Raw genomic sequence first — 22,689 nt, 5'->3', positions numbered from 1 at the left:
ACATCGGGCTCCCTGCTCAGCGGGAGGCCTGCTTCTCCCTCTCCCACTCCCCCTGCTTGTGTTCCTGCTCTCGCTGTGTCTCTCTCTGTCAAATAAATAAATAAAATCTTTAAAAAAAAAAAATTTAATTTGGGGGCGCCTGGGTGGCTCAGTCGGTTAAGTGTTTGCCTTCGGCTCAGGTCGTGATCCCAGGGTCCTGGGATGGAGCCCCGTGTGGGGCTCCCTGCTCAGGGGGGAGCCAGCTTCTCCCTCCGCGGCTCCCCGTGCTTGTGCTCTCTCTCTCTGTCAAATAAATAAATAAAATCTTTAAAAAAAAGAAATTTTATTTTTAAGTTATCTCTGCACCCAGCATGGGGCTTGAATTCACAACCCTGAGATCAGGAGTCACACGCTCTACCAACTGAACCAGCCAGTCGCCCCCAAAAGTTCCCACTTTTTAATTTCAGAGTGCTGTTGGAAGACTGAGGGGGAGGTGTCTCACTTCATGGAAAAACGTTTACCCTGAAAATAAATCCTGCATATTATTCTGCACTCTGTGTTGGTCAAGAAAGGCCCCGGCCCCGTGGTCAAGAACAACTGAGTCAAGGGTATGACCCTCATTTGACCGAGACCTTACTTGCACGCGGCTGATTTGTGAGGAAGCGTGGATTTCCTCTCCTGGCCAAGTTCCCACACATTCTTTGGACGCATCAGCGCGTGCAGGGCCCTGCTCTTCAACCTGAAGGAGGCCTTCTGCGTCCAGCTCATCAGCGCTGAGCTTGGCCCTTTAGCAGTTTGTAGCACTTTGTCTGACTCCCCATCCTCTCTGCAGCTCTCTGGCCCATGTCCTTCAAGGCCTTGTCCTTGGATTTGCTCTCCAGGAAACAATCCCCATAATCTGGGCATCTCATCTTCACACGTTGTCTGCGGAGGAGGTCTTGGTCTTTGGTGGTCCACCTTCCAGATACTCTCTCGTGGTCCGTGTCCTCTCCTGCAAATATTTACCCAAGCCCTCCTGTGGGAAGGGCATGCCGGGCCACCCTCAGTCTGGGTCACAGAGCAGTCAGCGCGGCAGATGCGTCCGTGGGAGTAAGACACGTTCCAAATGACCCTGAGCCCAGGCCTCAGGCAGACTCAGAGTTAGTTTGGGAGAGTTCCGGTGGGATAGGGCTTCTGGTCCGCCGCAGTGCTAGTCCTTCTAGCTCCCCGGGCCCTAGAGTGTCCGTCTGGGGGGTTGCAGGGCAGGTCTCGACACATCCAGCACCCGCGTGAGGACTCTGTCCAGCAGAGTTGGTTGGAAACGTCCCGTGTGCCCGGCACTGCTCTCCACGTGTTGAGCAGACTTGGCTCCTTGCGACCGTTTTGAGGGTACAGGCAGGGCTCTCTGAGAAGGGTGATGGGGTGAGGGACCGTCTTTAGATGCAGAGGTTGCTGACGGTCTCAGCTGCAACCTGGACCCAGTAGCTGGAGAGTGGGCTTGGGAGGGTCACAGGAGGGGCTCAGGAGAAGGCCCGAGCTTGGGTGGCGGGCCTCAGGTGTGTCTGAGCATGAAGGAGCCACGAGGGCCTACTGCAAACAAAGATGAGGTGACTTCACAGACAGCCAGAGGGAAACTGCAGATCCCATACTGCAGAGAGCGAGTGGGAAGGGAAACAGAAAAACCATCAGCAAATACTTGTTGGGGGGCCTAGACTGCGTGTTTAGGGCAGAAAAGCGGCCTGACTCCAGGGCGTGGAGGGAAGCCAGGTGGCAGAAAGACTGGGTGTTGGAGCTGGAATCGGCAGGTCCCTGCCATGAGGGGAGGAACCAGGTGCTGCGGAGGCCCCCGGTTTCCTCAGCAGTAGTAGCTTGACTTTCAGTAGCACTCCGTTTTGCTCTTAAAGGTGTGCCTGTTGGCCAAGGGATGGAAACAACAACCTCATTCAGAAGTGCCAGACACTGCAAACGGTCCAGGGGTCCATCTACGGGAGAATGGGTGAGCAGACCGCGGTATTTTGTACAATGGGATGTTACTCAGAGATAGTAAGGAGCAGACTACCGCTCCTCACAGCAGCGGATGAATCTCAGCCAGGTGCTTAGGAGAAGGAGCCCACCCAGGAGCATACGGGCAAACCCCAAGGATGAGGTGGGTTCGTTGCAGACCACCACGATTAAGTTAGTATCACAATAAAGTGGATATTGCAGTAGAGTGGGTGAAATGAATTTTTTGGTTCCCAGTGCTCATAAAAGCTGTGTTTACACTCTACTGTAGTCTCTTAGCTGTGTAATAGCATGATGTCTAAAAAATGTACCTACCTTAATTTAAAAATACTTTATTGCTAAAAAATGCTTTCAGCGAGTCATAATCACTGATTACAGATCACCCTAACAAATATAATGAAAAGGTTTGAAATACTGTGTGAATTACTGAAATGTGACACTGAGACAATAAGTGAGTAAATGCTTTTGGAAAAATGGCGTGGATAGACATGCTTCTCACAGGGTTGCCACAAACCCTCAGTTTGTAAGAAATGCAATATTTGGGAATTGCCATAAAATGAGGTATGCCCGTATATGGTGTGAGGTAGGGGTCCAATCGCATCCATATGGATGTCCACTTATCCCAGCGTACTTACTCAAGCAGAACACAATGGAATATTATCTTCAAAGAGATGAGCAAATATAACTGTCAGGCTAGAACTATCACTATTGAGAGTGAATTATGAAACCAGGCATTGTAGATGGAGATGCAGAGAGGTTCACCACCACTGGCCTGCAGGGAAAGATGTAAGGGCTGTGTTCAAGAGTGGAAGATCTACCCAAATCTCAACCTGATCCAGCAAGGACCCCATTCTTTTTTTTCTTTTTTTTTTTTTTTTTTTAATGTCATGACAAGTGTTCCAACAGCCCAATGGACAGGTCATGAGCATAGCCAGTGGTGAGTACCGGGGTTTGGTCTGATCAACCCTTTTCATGAGATTTTCATGCCAAGGCTGGGCAGAGCATTGCTGGCTCAGGCACAGAGCCCTTGCTGAAGCAAGGTTTTCTTTACCTTCTCAAATTTAGGACACCAGGGGGAATCTGCTTGTTCATGTCCTTCCTAAGTGGAAGGGAGAAGCTTTTACAAGAAATAACTTTTTCAGCAAATCCAGTGTATTTTTTTAACCTCTCATTTTTTTTTCTCCCTGCAATTGTGACATGTCTACATGAAATTGGCCACAGGAAGGAAGCCCTGTTCAAGAAGCTATTTTCTGAACATCCCTCTACACCCTGGATTTCACAACATGCCTACATTTAGGTGGGGAGACAGAGAATTTGTGCTCCCAGGACAGCTGAAGTTTGGGAGCCCAGGGCTGTCGTGAAGTACTTACAGCTTCTGGGTGATCCCCTCCTACAGACAGAAAAGGCAAGAATCAACAGCGTAATTAAATATTTATTTTGGAGAAAGAGACTTTCAGAGCAGAAAGTCTAAACGCTTCTGGAAATAAGCCTGAAGTCAGAGGTCAACTCAATGAGATTCCACAATGGGGAAGTTAAGCGTTTAGAGAAGGACTAGGGAAAAATAGAATGACCCAACCACTGGGAGGTACCAGGGACTTGGGACTGCTGCTTTTTAAAGTACCCTTCTGGCTTAGATGGGGAGCCCAGGGTCACCGGTTTACAGCCCGAGGAGTGCATAGCCTGCACTGACAACTTACTCCAACGTTTGCGCTCCGCCGTCTGAAACAAGGGGAGTCACCCTCTCGTTTCCCCTTCTGTCTGGGCTCTGTGAACTGCACAGAGTTCATATCAAGCGCTTGGCACATCACAGCACTAACCCTCAAGTTGTGTGCATGATCGGAACCACCCGACTTGTGCTCCTTCCTGCTGGAGGGGGTCACCTCCCTGCGCCTCAGGTGGGCAGGTTACCGCCGCCGTGTTCTGTGCCTCCTGGTGCTTCCCTTAGCTCGTGCCGTCCTCACGCCAGCTGTCTGAGGTGGTTACTTCTGTCTGTGGGCTGCAGAGGAGGACACAGGCTTGGGGCGGTCAGAGGGCTTTTGAGAAGGGCACACGGCAGGTCTAGTGGAGTGGGGCATGACTGCAGGTCCGCCGGACCATGCTCTCGGTGGCTGAGCTCCCCTGTCCCCAGCACGACGCCCCTGCTCCGTGGGTGTGGCTGGGGTGGCCCGGCTGCCCTCCTCACTGGCGTCCTTGGAGTGGGACAGACTCCAGCTCGCCCCTGAGGGCTGCTCCCTCTGACCTGCCATCATTACCCCTGCTTTATTCACTGATGCGGCTCCAGAGCCTTAGGGGCCTAGAGACCATCTAATTCAAACTCACGTTCCATAAGGAATTAGTTGCACCGAAGAGGAATACACGGGCTGGGCTGATGTATCAGTGAGCATTGCTGGGTAAGAAATGACCTCCGGACTCAAGCGTTTAAAACAGCACTGACTTTTTCCTCGGGATTCTGTGGGTGGACTGGTGATCCCTCAGCTGGTCTCAGCTGGCTCACTCATGTGGTAGCTGCCAGCTGGGAAGCCTTTCCTCCTGGGCGTCTTCAAACGATGGTGAGTGCGTCCCAAGAGCGTGAAATAGGACCTGCCTCACCTTGGACGTCACACGTCATTCCTGCTCCACTGTACGGGTCAGAGTTGTCCCAAGGCCTTCCCAGAGGCAAGGACTAGTCCAGCTCATGGTGGGAGGAGCTGCAGAGCCATGGTGCTAAGTGGGGAGAATGTAGGGAGCACAACAGGCAGAGGGGGGTCATTATTCTAACATTGCCCGGATGATGTGGCCGATCCCTGGCAGAGGCAGAACATGAACCCAGGACGTTCTAGGGTCCCATGGGCTTTCCAGGCGTCTACCTAATGCACTAACGGGCTTCTGGCTCCAGTCTGTCAGGGAGAGACTTTGTGTGTCCACCCGTCCACTCCAGACTGTGCCAAAAAGTGTCCTCTCCCCAATGATCCCACAGAGCAGCCACCATGCCACCTCCTTTCTCCAAAGCATCCTAGGATGGGAGGATTCTGGGTTCTCTCTCCCTCTCCCCAGAGGGGACTCAGGTGGGGCAGTGGGGTCAGGAAAGAAAATATGAGACTCCATTTATATTTCCATTTGCCTAAAAAGGAGATTAGCTACACTAATGTTTAGAAGGGGAAAGACACTGACACCTTCCCGCGGTCCTCATGTCAGGTGTCCTGAGTCCTGCTGGGACGAGGAGGAGACACTTCACAACCCAGACACATGGGTGGTGGCACGTTGAGAAGGTGCTCACGTGTCTCATTTAGTGGATGGAGGGTTACATTGTCTTAACACTTGGCGATATTTTGCAGTGAGATGGAGCACGGCCACAGAAATATTCTGTATGGCACAGACTCCCACTGGCAGCATGCTTTAAAGAGTGGCCCAACTTAGGGATGACTCATATGCTTTTCCATCAAGGCACAAGTTCTAAATTGCTGCTTTGATTTTTGGATGTAAGAAGTGGTCACCTGTAGATTGGTGTGATTTCTTTCCTTGTGATATACGCGTATTGTTTACCTTATAAATAAATACGAAAATACATATGCTTCATCTGTCTCTTTGAAGTAGAAGACATTCAGACTGTGAAGAAGAACACTCTGGGGCATGTGGCTGGCTCCGTCGGTAGAGCCAGACTCTTAATTTTGGGGTCATGAATTCAAGCCCCACGTTGGGCGTGAAGCCTACTTAAAATTCAAAAAAAAAATTTTGAAAATGTTTGGAATTTTTCCCATTGTTACGTGATTTCTGGGACTGAAAATGAAGAGGCCAAATCATAAAATATTGCTCATCTGTACATCTAAAACTTTGTGTGTGTGTGTGTGTGTTTTTTTTTTTTAAGTAGGCTCCACACCCAGGGTGGAGCCCAAGTCGGGGTTTGAACTCATGACCCTGAGATCAAGGCCTGAGCTGAGATCAAGGGTGGGTCACTCAACCAACTGAGCCACCCAGGTGCCCCAAGTACATCTAAAACTTTGGAAGCAATATCTTTCATGTGCCACCTGCAGCATTTTGTTATGTTTATTCTTGACTGTGAGTGACCTGAGGGCTTGCTCTGTGTCTACTCATCTTCCCGTCTCAGGACCTGCCAGGGCCTGGCCCATGGGTCAGGACCTAAGTGTCCTTTGTGGCTAAATGGAGTTGCGTCCTAATTGCTTGCTGTGTGTAGGGGCCCCCGTGGTGAGTGCCCTCTAGAACCTTCTGGAAGTACTACAAGAGGCGTGAGCCCAGGGCAGCTTTATGCACGGCACGTATCTGCTCTCCATGCTTCATCTTTTCTTGTGGAGCTGTTGGCGTAACTGACACAAGGGGGTGCCTTGGATAAACCACTCTTGTTCTGGGGGTCGAGGGAGAGGCTTTGTTCCAGATTGTTCTTTTCCCACCCCCTGGGAGTTTCCGGCTGAACCCCTGCTAGGAGTAGGCCTGCTCAGCCATCAGTGTGCTTCCTACTTGTGCATTGCACTTGGCACCGGGTGTCCATTGCCTTGCTGTCCTCCCAACGGTCCCTCATTTTCCTGTTTTCTTGTCGTTCAAGGAATGGATGGGAGCGGAGGACATTTAAGGGCCTGAACTGGTTTCCCGTGGCTGCCGTCATAAATCGCCACAAACCTAGCGGCTTAAAGCCACACAAATTTGTGGCTGCATAGTGTGGAGGTCAGAAGTCTGACATGGTCTCAGTGGGTGAAAATCAAGGTGTCAACAGGGCTGTGTTCCTTCTGGAGGTTCCAGGATGAAGCTGTTTCTGGCCTTTTCCAGCTTCTAGAGGTGCCTGTGTCCCTTGCCTCGGGGCCTCTCCTCCTCTACTAAGCCTGCAACACAGCAACTTCCAATGTCTCTCTGACCCGGACCCTCTGCCTCCCTCTTCTAAGGATGCTGGCGATTACCTGGCCCCTGGGCCATCCAGCACAACCTCATATCTCCAGGTCCTTAACTCAATCGCATCTCTGTCCCTCTCTCTTGCTCCCTCCCCACTTCTGTCCTTCCGAGGGACCCATAGGCTTTGTAATCCTGCATACGCACCCTTTTCGGAAGCTCTATCTGCTTGTTCATGGCTATGTTCCTGGGACTTAGAAAGGAATGTTGGCTAATGTCCTCAAATTGAACATTTCTCTCCTTTTATCCATCCCTATCCACTTGTAGGCCATGCATTTGTCCAGTAAGAGAGGGTGAAATACCGACACCACGTGCTAACCTCAGGGGCTTCCCAGCCAGTCTCAGGGCAGCACATTTGGGCAAGTACTGTGGCCTCTGCACATGACATCGTGCTGTGGGCAGTGCCAGGCCTGGAGCCGGGGGTGTGAACCCTCTGGGAAGGGCCTGCCTGTGGGCAGACCTGGCCCGCATCTCAGCGGCCAGGCTCCCTGTCCTCTGGTTCTCCCAGTGGTCTAGGAACTAGAGGCTTGAGGAGAGAATGTCTGGGACAGCTGTCTGGGAGAGAGGAGAAGAAATGAGAAGGTGGGTATGGTCACTGGACAGCAGGAAGGCTTGCTGAGGGTCACAGGCGTCACGGACGCAGGTCCCCTTCCTGCCACGGTCAGCAGCTGGGTGGAGGATGGAGCAAGCAGAGCATGGCATTTAGCCAGGTCTAGTGTTTGCTGAGTGGGGAGCACTGTGGGAGCAGGTTCCCTTCCTTTTCTGCAGAGTGGGAGGGACCTCCCACTGTGGACCGAGGGTGCCTGGTTCAGAGGTGGGGGTGGAGGAGCTGAAGGAGCTTATTACATCCAGAATTTCCATAGCATTCCTGCCAGAGCCCAGGTCAACCGAAGTGTACTTTCCTTCAAGGCTGCCCTGAACTGTAGTCTGGTCTCATGCACCCCACGGTGGGAGGTGAGGGCAGGTGGGGGCTGGACGTGAGCACCGAGTGCCAGAGGCTCTCTGTCCCAGCCCCGATCCCCCGACTAGGGACTCTCGTCTGAAGAGAGGACTTATGAACGATCTTCATCTTGAAGGCAAAATTCTCCCATCAGCATCGTCTTCATGCTTATGGCACACGTGTCTGCCATGTGCCCAAGAGATGGGGTTCACGACGTATGAGACCTCAAGACACTGGCTTTCTTTTTTTTTAATTTTTAAAATTTTTTTAAAAGATTTTATTTATTTATTTGAGAGAGAGAGAATGAGAGACAGAGAGCACGAGAGGGAAGAGGGTCAGAGGGAGAAGCAGACCCCCCGCTGAGCAGGGAGCCCGACGTGGGACTCGATCCCGGGACTCCAGGATCATGACCTGAGCTGAAGGCAGTCGCTTAACCAACTGAGCCACCCAGGCGCCCTGAGACACTGGCTTTCTTAATGGAATCGATCAGCTGTGACAAGGACACAGCAATATCTGATATTTAACAAGCTCAGACCTAGGCATTATGTCGGAGCCCGGTTTGTCTTGGCCCCTGAAGGCAGGCAATGGGAGAAAACCAGGGCTCAGGGGTTTGAAGAGCAAGTCTGGTCTGTGCTGCTGGTTTCTCCTGACAGGTATGATCTCGATGCCTTTCATGGGCCACACTGTGACTCAGGCAACCCGAGGGACTCCCCCAGTTTCCTACTGCGGTAGGGCTTGCTGATGGGAAGTGGTGCCCGATCGTTCAGTTTCCTTTCTTGTCAGTTTCTTGCGAATCCTGCCACTCTGATACTCAAAGCTGGGTGGGGAAAAACCCTTCCTAGGAATTTTTGGTGCTGTGGGCGTCTGCTCCTCAGCTCCCAGAGGGCCTGGGCGGTGGCGGGCAAAGGTGGGTGTCCCAAGGACACGTGGGTGAAGCCTGGCACACAGGTCTTGGCTGTTCCCTGCCGGGCTTGCACTCACCCAGGGATGGCAGTACCCTGTCATTTCAGAAGCCACTGGCCTGTCCTCGGGACCCTGTGCTGGGAGTGGTGCCGCGTGGGAGAGCTCTGCCTCCGCCGTTGTTGGGAGACACCTTTTCCTCTGAGTCCCTGCTGGAGGGCATGTAGGCTCCAGAACAGTCCCAAGGGGGTGACTGTGCCCTGGGGCAGGTTTGAAGGAAGTGGGGAGAGGGAAGAGGCGGAGCGGAGGGGAAGAGATCTAAAGGGGACTGAAGCAAAGGGAAGAAACAAAGCTCAGTGGTTTTCAACCCGGCGCTTCTGCCCCTGGAGGACACTGGGCGATATGTGGAGACATTTGCCGTCAACAAAACTGGGGGAAGGAGTGCCCCCAGCAACCAGTGGGTGGAGGCCAGGGATGCTGCTCAACCCACTCCTGTGCACAGGACGGCCCCACCACAAAGGACAATCTGGCCGCAAATGTCCACAGAGCCTTGATGTGACTCCCAGGACTGGCTGAGGCTGGAGGACACGGACCCCGTTTGTCTCCAACTGAGCTCTGCAGGAGAAGTCTTTTGACTGGGAACTTCTCCAGTGGAAAAAGCTCCCCTTTTTTTTTCTTGAGCTGCAACTAGTGTGCATGATGTGGCCTTCGGGCAAATTGTGGAAATGGAAAATTTAAGTTCGGTTCTCAGCCCTGACTCTGATTTTTTCCATATGAAGCATTTCCCCTCATCCAGACAGGAGAGGGTATCATCGGTTATTGGCCCCTAGATACAAATGGCTGTCCACCCCAGGCCGCCTCCCTCTGGATAATCACCAAGCAGCCTTTTCTGCAGGTGACAGAGCGCCTTGCGTGGCCTCGGGAGGAAGTTCTAGGTGCCTGGGTGCAGCGGGGCGGCCCTATTGGTGAGGGCTCCCTGGTGACTGCTTACACCTGCCCAGCCTTGCTGAGTGTGTTTGCCGCTAACTGGGCTCTCACCACGGAGACTGGCAGCTTGCTGGCTGCCAACTGTCCTTTGAGGGCCCAGTCCCACGCAGGCTGCCTTCTGGCTTTGCATGGGACCCGGTGGGGATGGGGCGCAGGGGAGCTGCCTGGGCCTCTCTGCCTCGTCTAGCAGTGGCCTTCCTAGGAGCAATCTGAGGCCCTGCACTACTGTGGTGAGGAAAAGAAGTTGGAGCAGGAGCGAACCATCAGGGGGAGTGTGGTCTGGGCATCTAAGGAGGGACGGGGACCGGGACTCGTTGGGCGTGGGCGTTTGTGGGGAACAGCTTAGATACCCAATGAGGCCGTAACTGTAAGGACAATAAGAGTGTCCTGGGGGCTGGAGCATGGGGCAGCACGCTTCACTGGGTACAAACAGTCGGGGCAGGTGCCAGGCCCAGTCTTGGGGTGCACCAAGCCATTTCTGAGGGTGTGATTACTTCTGGGAAGCTGAGATCTGAGCTGTGCCCCTGGTCCTGGCCTTCCCTTCTCCCTTCCATGCGTGTCGCCCATGGTGGGTCCATGGAGGGCCCTTCTCTCTTTAAGACTGCCCTTGATGTAAATGTCGGCCAGGTGTCACCAGAAGCTGGAGCCTGAGGGCCATGTGAGCATCCACCACCGGCTGAGGCTGCAGGTCTGGGTGTGTACCAGGGAACGCAGCTTGGAAAGTACATGCTGACAGGGCAGCTGAGAGCCAAAACCCTTTTGAGCATGTGGTCATGCCCCTCTAATAAGTAGAAAAACCAAGAGTCCCTGCCTGGAGCTGGGAGAGCCGCCATGGTCAGGCTAGGGGACTGGGGGTGGGGGGAAGCATCGGGAAAACTCTGAAAATTCTGTACAATGTTTTGCTTTCACTCACCTAAACTTAGAGGAATCCTCTGGCAAAATGAAACTGAAATCTTGCTTTCCCGCTGACCGTCCTCCTGGTGACTGCAGTGTATGACTTGCCCTTGAGTGTAGACTGGATGCTTTTTGGGGTCATCTCTACGTATCATTCAGGTACAAGGAAATCCACCCCTTTCAAGTGTACACTTCCTACGTTTTGACCAATGTGTGCAGCTGCGTAAGCACTGCAATCACACCTCATACCGTAAGGCGACGTTTCCATCGTCCCAAAGTTCCCTCCCCTCATCTCCTCCCTCCAGGCCCAGCTCCCCGGCAAGCCCTGATCTGCTCTCTCTCTCTCTGCATTTGGCCTTTTAAAAAAATACTTGTTTATACCTGGAATCTTACAGTGTGTAGTCTTTTATGTCTGGCTATTAAAACTTAATGTAATGCTTTTCAGATTCACACACACTGTTGTGTGCCTCAGTAACTTGTCCTTGGGATGGCTGAACGCGGCTCCCTGGTGCCTCCAGAGACACCACAATTTGTTGATCCATTCACCAGTTAATGGCCACTTGGGTTGCTTATAGTTTTTGGAGACTCCGAAGAAAGCTGCTATAAACATTAGATTACAAGTATCAATATGGACATCTGTTTTCTGTTTTTTTGTTTTGTTTTTATTTTTTTTGAAATACCTGTAAGTGGAATTGCTGGGAGAGCTTATGGTTAACTCTTAAGGAACTGCCCAACTGTTTTCCAACGTGGCCGCGCCATCTTGCCTTCGCAGCAGTAGTGGGTGGGGGTCCCAGCTGCTCCCTGGTCCTTGCCAGCACTGGGTGTGGCCAGCCTCTCATTTTAAGCCCTTCAGTGACCACAGGGGGGTCTTTGTACGTCCCTGAGGACCAGTGACGTTTCCATGGGCTTACTTGCCATCTGTGTATCTTCTTCGATGAAATGTCTGTTCAGATCCTTTGACCACTTTTTAAAAACTGAGTTGTTTTTCTTTTATGATTGAGTTGCAGCAGTTTTTATACATATATATATTCTGGATCCAAGTCCTTTGTCAGATATATGTTTTGCAAATATTTTTTTGTGGCTTTCCTTTTCATTGTCTTTTTTTTTTTTTTTTAAGATTTTTATTTATTTATTTGCGAGAGAGAGAATGAAAGACAGAGAGCATGAGAGGGAGGAGGGTTAGAGGGAGAAGCAGACTCCCCGCTGAGCAGGGAGCCCGATGCGGGACTCGATCCCGGGACTCCAGGATCATGACCTGAGCCGAAGGCAGTCGCTTAACCAACTGAGCCACCCAGGCGCCCCCTTTTCATTGTCTTAACAGTGTCATTTGAAGATCAAAATTTTTAATGTGGATGAAACCCAATTTATTGTATTTCTTTTATACAAGTATTTCTTTTATAGTTTGTGCTTTTTTGTGTCTTATTTAAGAAAACTTTGGCTAACCTAAGGTCACTTAGATTTTCTCCTGTGTTTCTCCTATAAGTTTCATACTTGTAGCTCTTACATTTATGTCTTAGGCCTTCTCTGGGTTCATTTTTTTGTATATGAGATGAGTCATGGTTCATTTTAAAATTTCCATTCCAGTACCATTAGCTGAAAAGATCATCTTTTCTTCATTGAATTGCCTGGGCACCTTTGTAGAAAATCAGTTGGCCATGTGTATGTGGATCTATTTCTAGATTCTATGCTGTTTTGATTTTATTAGAAAGAGTAAGACTAAAGTATAGTCCTCTCATGAAAACACATTCAAACTTTATCAAATAATGTATTCATCTGGGATGCCGATTAGAGTATTCTGTTCCCCCTGAGGACTATAGTCTAATTTTGTGCAAGTTGGTGGTGTGCTTTGGCTAAAGCATTAGTAGCTGGGGCCCATTTAAATATCGTTAACTTATGCAAACAAATGGGCAAAACGGCCTAACGACTTTTGAGAATGAGACAGAATAATCTGAAATATATACCTTGCTCCTAGTTTGGCATTTCTTTCTCTTCTACAACCCCCAGCTCCTCGAGTGTCCAGAAACACCTTTGACTCAAACTTGGGAAGGTAGGTGCTGGTTTCAAACCCAGTTCTCCTTGTCACAGCACCTTAGGAGCACTTCCTAATTTCCAGGAATATCTTAAATTTTCTTTGGTTATCCAGATAACAGGTGTAAGTCCACCCAGGTGAATTTCTGTTCCTTGGCACAGTAATTAATACAGTTCATCAGTGGTAGGGGATCTCATGTTACACAACCTGTTCATCCCCACATTTCCATCTCGTGGCACAGGGACACGCACCACGCAGTGTGTAAGGGGAGAAAGGGAAAAGCACTTATGTTCTTGCCACCGTAAAACCCTATTTTCATATTCCTACTTAGTCTTCATCACATGCATACAAACGTATAGATACTCTCATCTTGTATTCTCCTTTCATATAGGATATATTTGATCACATATGGTGTTGTCAAGGGCTTCTGTTGTGTTTCTAAGACCAGTAGGGGGGAAAAAAAACCAAAACTATGTTGCACTGGGGAGTTGATACTTTAACTTTGTAGTAAGGTCATTTAGAAAACCAACTTACTGGGGTGCCTGAGTGGCTCAGATGGTTGGGTGTCTGCCTGAATGAAAAAATAAAATCTTTTTTTTTTTTTCTTTTTATTCATGAGAGACAGAGTGAGAGAGAAAGGCAGAGGGAGAAGCAGGCTCCCAAGGAGCAGGGAGCCCGATGCGGGACTCGATCCCAGGACCCTGAGATCATGACCTGAGCCGAAGGCAGACGCTTAACCATCTGAGCCACCCAGGCGCCCGAAAAAATAAAATCTTAAAAAAAAATTTAAAAAAACCCCCAACTACCATAGAGCAGTGTCATCATTCATAAAAGAAAGGATACTTTAGGGGCTCCTGGGTGGCTCAGTCATTGAGTGTTTGCCTTCGGCTCAGGTCACGATCCCAGGGTCCTGGGATTGAGCCCCGCATTGGGCTCCCTGCTCGGCGGGGAGCCTGCTTCTCCCTCTCCCACTCCCCCTGCTTGTGTTCCCTCTCTTGCTGTATCTCTCTCTGTCAAATAAATAAAATTTAAAAAAAAAAAAGAGAGAGGATACTTTAGCTCGACGTTATGAAGGCCATCTCAGACTGGCGTTGTACCTGCACCAGCATTTCAGAACTGCCAGGTAGACTCTCAGAAAGGACACAAGGCTGGAATCAGTCTTGGGATGAAAAATGGGAGTCTGTCACTTTCTTCACTGAACTGTTTGCTCTCTGAGGCTTAGTGCCCTCACCTGGTGTTTTAATAACACCCCATTTCTAAACTGAAGCTGCTCAGAAGTTTTTATTTATGTATGTATGTATGTATGTATTATTTTAAAATTATTTATTTATTTATTTATTTGAGAGAGAGAGTGCAAGAGCGGGGGGAGCAGCAGAGGAAGAGGGAGAAGCAGACTCCCCCCTGAGCAGGGAGCTGACATGGGACTCGATTCCAGGACCCTGAGATCACGACCTGAGCCAAAGACAGATGCTTCACTGACTGAGCCACCCAGGCGCCCCTGCTCATAAGTAGATGACAGCTCTCTCAGCTTTGGCCCATCAGGGCTTTAAAAAGTCCGAGGATCAGTTCAGTGTGATTTGCACACCCAGGAAAGGAGGGTGTGCCCCTTGGGGTCTTCCCTTTGGGGCCCCATACAGCTAACACCCTGTCCTGGAAGTGAAGGGGCCCCAGAGGCATGCAGAACAGAGGGACCATCAGCAGCCCCTCCGTCCCATCCTCTTGGGAGGGTCAGGCATATGCTGGGCCTCTGGGTGCCTTCCCATCTTCCTTCAATCTCTCGAGCGCACACTGAAACTCTCTCCGCGTGATTTCTTTCAAATCTTGCCCATTTACCTGGAGAAAAGTCAGCTTCCCCTTTTCATTCCACTTATGAATAGAAACCCTTCACCAGTCCTTTATCGGACTGATAAAGCCAGAGAGGTGGGGATAAGGCGAAAGCAAAGGAAAGCCGCAGGCATCGACCCTCACTCCTGGAGAGCAGAACTAACCAGTGACAATAAGCCCGGGCATTGTTGAAAGTCCCCTGAAATCTCGACTAAGTGGTATGCCCTTGCTTATCTTCCTCTGATTGTATCTTTTTCTCAAGTATTAGCAATTGAATAAATCCTCGGGGTAGGGAGAATAACGCCCGCACAGATGTCCACATCCTCACCCTGTGACCCTTGACTATGTCAAGCAGCAGGGCAAAGGGAAATGAGGACTGCTCATGAGCTGACCTTGAGACGGGGAGAGTGGCCTGGGTTATCCAGGTGCTGTGCTATTACGGGGTCCTTAAAAGTTGCCGAGGAAGGCAGGAGAGGGTCAGTGGAGCTGCAGGGTCTGAGAGATGCAGTGCCTCCACCTTGAAGGTGGAGGAAGGGGGTCGGGTCTAGAAGGGCAGACGCCTCCAGAAGCTGGAAAAGGCGAGGAAACAGATTGTCCTCCAGAAAGGAACGCAGCCCCGCCGACCCTCGGTTTTTGCCCAGTGAGTCCCGTGTTGGACCTCTGCCCTTCAGGGCTGTAAAATAATAAATTCGTGTTGTTTTAGGCCAGTAAGTTTTTGGTAATTTGTTAATAGCAGTGATCGAAAACAGATAAAATATTTAACCATTCCTTATTCATTTCCCCCCGCTTTGTTTAATAGGATGGCCACAAAATTGCCTTGCAAACTTACCAATTTTTTTTTTAGACTGGCATGAGAGTGTGCCCACCATTTTAAAACATTTTTCCTCAACTCAATCATTTTTATGTCACGCCCCCACTATCTTAAAGATTGTTTTTCAAATTAGAAAAGTAGGGACGCCTGGGTGGCTCAAAAGATTAAGCGTCTGCCTTCAGCTCAGGTCGCGATCCCCGGGTCCTGGGATCGAGTCCCACATCGGGCTCCCTGCTCTGCGGGGAGCCTGCTTCTCCCTCTGCCTGCTGATCCCCCTGCTTGTGCTCGCTCCCTCCCTAACAAATAAATAAATAAATAATAAAAATCTTAAAAAAAAAAAAAAGGAAAACAACTGCAGTAGAATTTTTGGAACAAAATCTGTGATTATGAGCTTCCCACTTGTGAATTCCTATAGATTTTTTCTATAGCGTATGTCCACGGAAGTTTTTATAAATGCCACCACCATCCCCTCACAGTCACATGCTGGGGAGGGACGCTCCCTCTGTGCTGTCACATCAGACGGCCCCACCTCAGTTTTTGAAAAAGATTTTAATTGGAACGGACTTTTTCTCAATGTAAGAGTTTTCTGAACATTAAACGATTAAAAAAAAAAAACGAACTGCTGTATGAGATAGCAAATTTCTTATTTCTGGAATAATTCAAAGAGGCCCCCAAGGGTGTTCTAGAGGGGATTCCTGCAAGGGGTGGGAAGTTATGTTAAGTCACCCTTGGGTCCTTTCCAACACAAAGAGCAGATGATTTCATTATCTGGAAGAACCTGGAATTGTTTCTCGGCTGTCTTGCTCTGATGGCCCAACCCCCATCCGTGTTGCCCTGCCCAGTGTTTCCCAAGAGACAGATGTATACCTCAGAACTGGAAGTGTCCCTGCACATTTCCCTTCCTTACCAGAGTGGCCAGCCTTGGGGGGTGCGAGGGAGCTGGGGCCAGCTACCACTGCCCAGCCCTTCTCCCCAAGTTCACGTCCTAGGGGTCCTTCGGGAGCCCACCGCTCCGGTTCCTCCCTGCCACGAATTCGTTTAACCCACACTTCGGATGGAGAGGTAGGGGTGTGCCCCCGTGACTGTGGGTCTAGGAGTCCCTGTTTCCCGCCTCTGAACGGACATTTCCTAGGCTATGATGCCGGCCAAGTCCGTGTCCTGCAGGACAAGCACAGAGAGGGAACAGGAGAGAGGGCAGACAGTTGATTTGTCCAGTGGTAGAATGGGGAGTGGCTGGCTTTCTTCCTTGTTCCACCCTTGACATCACGGAGTCATTCACTTTTCATTAGGGGAAAATTGCTGTGAGAAATCGAGACCCTCAGTCTCTGTGTTCAGAAAAATGGCCCTTGAGAGCAGAGGGCTGACCACTGGTCCTGTCTGCTCCAAGTGGGTGCAACCTAGAAAATAAAAGTGGAATTACTGACCACAGTTTTCAGGGCGTTAGTCATCATGACTAAAAAAGGAAGTCAGGCATATAAATGGAGGAAAGAGCAGTCACTATCTCGTTGTCTGTGCATGATGCCAGCACCGTGTGTCCTCGCATTAGCCAGTGAATGAGGAGACCGACAGGGTGGCTACTCACAGTATTCAGAAAGCTCTATTTTCCCTGTAGGCCGATAATGATAATTTAAAAATTGCAATGGAAAAGAAAACATTTCATCCACAGTAACAACAAAATGCATAAAAATCCATAAAAAATTTGCACAAAAAATCATACAGGACCCAAAGTGAGAAGTAGTGATGGCTCCATTAAAGGCATAAAAGATGACCTGTCCTCGGGTAAAAATTGTAATTTAATTAATTTTAATTTAACACAGAAAAGACTTACTATTGAAAAATGTCCGTTCCTCATAAAAAAATTTTTTTTAATATTTTATTTATTTATTCATGAGAGACAGAGAGAGAGAGAGAGGCAGAGGGAGAAGCAGGCTCCCAAGAAGCAGGGAGCCCGATGTGGGACTCGATCCCAGGACCCTGAGATCATGACCTGAGCCGAAGGCAGACGCTTAACCATCTGAGCCACCCAGGCGCCCCCCTCATAAATTTTCTATAAATTCAATGCAATTCCAACCAAATTCCCGTGAGCTTTTTTTTTTGAGCTTTTATTTTTTTTTAAGATTTTATTTATTTATTTAAGAGAGAGAGAGAGAGCACAAGTGGGTGGGAGGGGCAGAGAGAGAAGCATCGGGGCTCGATCCCAGGACCCTGGTTCATGACCTGAGCTAAAGGCTTAACTGACTGAGACACCCAGGCACCCTGAGCTTTTTTGGTTTTTGTTCTGTTTTGTTTTTTAAAGATTATATTTATTTATTAGAGAGAGAGAGGGCACACAAGCCAGGGAGAGGGAGAAGCAGGCTCAGCAGGGAGCCCGATGTGGGGCTCAATCCCACCTGGGATCACAACCTGAGCGGAAGGCAGACGCTTAACTGTCTGAGCCACCCAGGTGCCCCAGCTTTTTTGTTTTGAACACAATTATTTTAAGTGTATCTGTAAGAGTACACATGGTAAGGTGGCTGGGAAGTATGTGTGGTTTGCTAACGTCTACAAAATCTATTGTAAAATTTACATACAGTAAAATTCACTTTTTTATTTTAAAGATTTTATTTATTTATTTGACAGACACAACAAGAGAGGGAACACAAGCAGGGGGAGTGGGAGAGGGAGAAGCAGGCTTCCGGCGGAGCAGGGAGCCCAATGTGGGGCTTGATCTCAGGACCCTGGGATCATGACCTGAGCCGAAGGCAGATGCTTAACAACTGAGCCACCCAGGCGCCCCTCTCAATCTCTCTCTTTTTAAAAGATTTTGTTTATTTATTTGACAGAGAGAAATAGAGAGCACAAGCAGGGGGAGTGGCAGGCAGAGGGAGAGGGAGAAGCAGGCTCCCCGCTGAGCAGGGAGCCTGATGTGGGGCTCTATTCCAGGACCCTGAGATCATGACTTGAGCTGAAGGCAGACGCTTAACCTTCTGAGCCACCCAGGTGCCCCAGTCCTCTCTCCTTTCAATATCTCTGGGCTCTGTATGCTATCCTTTATTTTGGTAACTTTTATCTTTCCTTTTTTTTTTCTTGGTCAGTCTGGCTAGAGGTATATCAATTTTTTTTATCTTTTCACGAAACCAGTTTTTGGTTTTATTGATTTTTATCTATTGTTTTTCTGTTTTTAATGCAACTCATACTTGTCCCTATTATTATTTGTTTCCTTCCTTTTCCTTGCTTTGGGTTTAATTTGCTCTTTTTTCCCCCTAGTCTCTTAAGGTGGATGCTTAGGTTATTTATTTGAAATCCATCTTCTTCTTCTCTTTTTTTTTTTAAAGATTTTATTTATTTATTTATTTATTTATTTATTAGAGAGTGAGCGGGAGAGAAACAGCTTGAGAGGGGAGAGGGTCAGAGGGAGAAGCAGGCTCCCCGCTGAGCCAGGAGCCTGATGTGGGACTCGATCCCAGGACCCTGGGACCATGACCCGAGCCGAAGGCAGTTGCTTAACCAACTGAGCCACCCAGGTGCCCGTGAAATCCATCTTCTTTTCTAACATAAACATGTAATATCTCTAAACTTCCCTCTAAGCACTGCTTTACTGGCATCCCACAGATTTTGATAAGTTGTATTATCATTTTCCTTCCATTCAAAATATTTATAATTTCCCTTTTGATTTACTTTGTGGCCCAGGGATTATTTAGAAGTATGTTGTTTAATTCCCAATTATTTAGGGGGATTTTGTAAATATCTTTCTGTCATTAATTTGTAGTTTAATTCCGTTATGGGCAGAGAGCATATTTTGTATGATTTCAATTATTTTAGATTTGTTGAGTTTTGTTATGTGACTCAGGATATGGCCTACGTTGATGAAAGTCCATGTGCACTTGAGAAGAAACTGTATTCTGTTGTTGGACGGACTGCTCTAGCAATGTTAATTGGGTCAAACTGGTTGCACGTTGGTTGTTCAGGTCTTCTGTATTCTTGGTGATTTTCTGTCTACTTGCTTTATCAGTTATTGAGAGTGGAATGTTGACATCTCTCAGTATAATTTTAGAATTTGTTTCTGCTTTCACTCTATCATTTATTTCTTCACATATTTTCTTTTTAAACTAAAGAACATTTGTTTTTCACTATGACTTTATCTCAAGGACGTAACTAAACTGTCCTCACCGTCCCACCCTAACCTGAGAAAGGAGTGGTACAGTGAATGCAATAAAGCCGATATGAACAGTTTGAAGGATTGGAACCAACGTTAACTGACAAAGAGCAACTTCCATCTAAATTATCATAAAAATGTTTAATAAAAAAAGCAGGGGAGGAAGGGGGTAATGAGGGAGTAAGGAGGGTTTCCTGTGAATAAGATCCTCACATGTCATCAGACACATTCAATCCTGACCGTAGTGTGCTGGAACGGGAGCAGGATGACTCTAACACAAGACTTCTGGCCCAGCGTACTCCACGCACCTGTGTTCGAAGCCCACCCCCCTGCCCCCTACTGCTGCCAACTCAGCTATTTCCCAGCCTATTGGGACTGCTGACAAAGGGGCATGTGGATCTTCTCTTTAACCCAGTCTTTGTTGTAAGGCTGACATGTCTGGGTATCAGCTGGGTAAGCAAGGCTGAGGTCCGCCAGATCACCGGTAAGATCGAACAACTGACTGATATCATATGCGATAGAAGGACTACTGCATTCACTGTTCTTCATGCATTTTACAAACGCCTTCCCTGCATTCATTCACAGATTCACGGTCTGCAGAAGTTCTACCTCTGGCCTCTTGGTAGGCTGTACCAGGAAAGCGGTGTGAGACATCACACCAAACTCTCTTGCTGCAGCCACTGCCCACGCACCCTGGCACACAGGCTTAGCCCCAGCGCTGCCTGCTCCTTCACGCATTTTCATTCTCTGCCGCTAGGTGCATACACATTTAGGATTGTTATGTCTTCTTGATGAATTGGCCTTCATCACCATATATTATTCCTCTATATCTTTGGTAATTTTCCTTGTTCTGAAAGTCTTTGTCTGATATTAATATAGCTACTCAAGCTTTCCTTCCTAATATAAACAGCTGTATTGAGCTATGATCCATATACCATAAAATTCATTTAAACTATACAATTCAGTGTTTTTTTAGTGTATTCACAGTGTGTGAAAATATTGCATAATCAATTTTGTAACACTTTTGTACCCTCAAAAGGAACTCTGTACCCACTAGCAATCAATACCCATTTCCCTCCTACTCCTCTCTCAGCCCTAATCAACCACTAATCTGCTTTCTGACTCAATAAATTTACCTATTTTTGACACTTCATATAAATGAAATCATACAATTTGTTTTTTCTGTGTGTGTCTGGCTTCTTTCACTTAGCATAATATTTTCAAGAGTCATCCATGTTATAACATGCATCAGTATTTCATTACTTAACTATGGCTAAATAATATTCCATGGTATGGACATATTTTATTTATCATTTCATCAGTTGATGGACATTTGGGTTGTTACCCCTTTTTGTTTATTCTGAATAATGCTGCTAGAAAAATTCACATACAAGTTTTCGTGTGAACATAGGTTTTCATTTCTTTTGGTTACATACCTAGAAATATAATTGCCAGGTCATATGTGTTTAAACTTATGAGTAGTTTTCTTTTAATTAATGTTTTCATGATATATGTTTTTCCATCCTCTAACTTTTAGCCTTTGTATGCCATTGTATTTGAAGTGGATTCTTTGTAGATAGCATATAGTTGGATATTTTAAAAATTCAATCTGACAATCTCTGTCTTTTAATTCATATGGTTGACTATTTACATTTAATGTAATTATTGATACTGCTGAATTTAGGTCTAGCAGTTTATTATTTGTTTTTTGTTTGTTTCTCTGTTTTTTGTTTCTCTTTCTCCTTTCCTACCTTCTTCTGGATTATTTGAATATTTATTTTAGTATGCCGTGTTAATTTGCTTATGGGTTTTGACTATATTTCTTTGTATTATTTTTAAGTGGTTGCTCCAGGTATTACAATATACATACCTACCTAGGGTTTTATCCCATCTACTTACGGTTACTAGTTTACCACTTCAGGTAAAATGTAGAAAACTTATGATCGTAGATATTCCTGTCCTTCCCCTGCTTTGTGTTGTACTTGTCAGAAGTACTTTATCTACATACATCAAAAACCTCATCAGAAAATGTTATAGTTTTTCCTTTCAACTGTCATTCATAGTTTAAAGACCTGAAGAAGATTATTTATTAGATTCACCATTCTGTTGTTCTTCCTTTATTCCTGAAGTTCCAAGTTTTCCTAGGTTATTTTCCTGTCACGTGAATATCTTTCTTAGAATGTCTTTTACTGAAAGTTTACTGGCAGTGAATTCTAGTTTTGTTTCATTTAATAATGTCTTACTTCATTTTTATTTCTGAAGAGTGTTTCTACTCTAGAATTATGGGTTAATAGTTATTTTCTTTCAGTACTTAAAAAGCATTGTTCCATTGTTTTCTGGTATCCAATGTTTCTGATGAGAAATCTCCAATCTTTTAGATCATGGTTCCCTTATATGTAATGTATGCTTTTTCTCTGGCTACTTCCAGGATTTTTTCCTTTTATCTTTGGTTTTAGCAATATGATGATGATATGTCAGGGTGTGGATTTCTTTGGGTTTATCTTCTTTAGGATTTATTGCATTTCTTCAATCTGTACATTATGTCTTTCACCAGATTAGGGAAGTTTTCCACTATTGTTTTTTTGAATATTTCTTATGCACCATTTTCTTTCTCCTGACCTTCTGGGACTCCAATGACATGAATATTAGACCTTTTGATATTTTCTTACAGTTTCCCTGTGTCTCTGTTAATTTTTCAAACCCTTTTTTTCCCTCTGTTGTTCAGATAAGATCCTTCCTATTGATCTATTTTAAAGCTCACAGATTCTTACTCCTGCCATCTATTCTGTAGCTGAACTGTGAAAATTTTTTATTTCTGTTGTTGAATTTTCTGGTTTTAAAGTTTCTATTTGATTCTTTTTTATTGCTTCTATTTCTTTGCTGAGAACTTATGTCTTCACTCTGTTCTGAGCACTCCCCCTCACTTCATGAAGCATGATTTTATTAGCTGCTGGAAAGGCTGTAATAATTCCAACATCTGGGTCACCTTGGGTTTGAGAGTTGTTGAGATTTTCTTGATTCTTTGTATGTCAAAGCATTTTGGATTTTATCCCGTACATTTTGAATATCATGTTACAAAACTCTGGTTCTTGCTAAATTCCTCTGGAGAATATTTCTTTTTCTGTTTTTTTTTTTTTTTTTTAAAGATCTTATTTATTTGACAGAGAGAGACACAGCGAGAGAGGGAACACAAGCAGGGGGAGTGGGAGAGGGAGAAGCAGGATTCCCACGGAGCAGGGAGCCCGATGCGGGGCTCGATCCCAGGACCCTGGGATCAGGACCTTAGCCGAAGGCAGACGCTTAACCACTGAGCCACCCAGGCGCCCTCTTTTTCT

At 47.1% G+C, this 22,689-nt stretch overlaps 1 pseudogene; it reads right to left on the bottom strand.

Annotated features, from left to right (window-relative positions):
* Positions 1 to 19,708: 19,708 nt before the first annotated feature.
* LOC123854929 (enhancer of rudimentary homolog) lies at positions 19,709 to 20,069 on the bottom strand (annotated as a pseudogene).
* Positions 20,070 to 22,689: the final 2,620 nt, after the last annotated feature.

The sequence above is a fragment of the Mirounga angustirostris genome, unplaced genomic scaffold, assembly GCF_029215605.1.
Source record: "Mirounga angustirostris isolate CCGP_5_RB_7025 unplaced genomic scaffold, mMirAng1.0.hap1 SCAF_16, whole genome shotgun sequence".
NCBI lineage: Eukaryota > Metazoa > Chordata > Mammalia > Carnivora > Phocidae > Mirounga > Mirounga angustirostris.
Note: the sequence above shows the minus strand (reverse complement) of the source record. Positions and strands in the feature narration are given on the sequence as shown.